This window comes from Eurypyga helias, unplaced genomic scaffold, assembly GCF_000690775.1.
Source record: "Eurypyga helias isolate BGI_N326 unplaced genomic scaffold, ASM69077v1 scaffold24222, whole genome shotgun sequence".
Taxonomy (NCBI): Eukaryota; Metazoa; Chordata; class Aves; order Eurypygiformes; family Eurypygidae; genus Eurypyga; species Eurypyga helias.
This window is the reverse complement of record NW_010238194.1, coordinates 114-323: the sequence shown is the minus strand read 5'-3', so window position 1 is coordinate 323 and position 210 is coordinate 114.

Here is a 210-nt window from a genome sequence, read left to right as displayed (position 1 = left end):
TCTTCCATCCCATGACAAGCACACACTCGCTCCTCCCATGAAGTATGTGCCATAACGCAAGCGAAACCGAACTCACCGTAAACCGTGACTCAGAGCCGCCTGCTCGGGCGCTCCCGTCAGTCCCCACCACAGCGACCAGCGAAGCCCAGCACCCCCAGCACAGCTCAGCCACACCGAGACCCCCGTAACCTTTGGGGCTCTTTCTGGCTT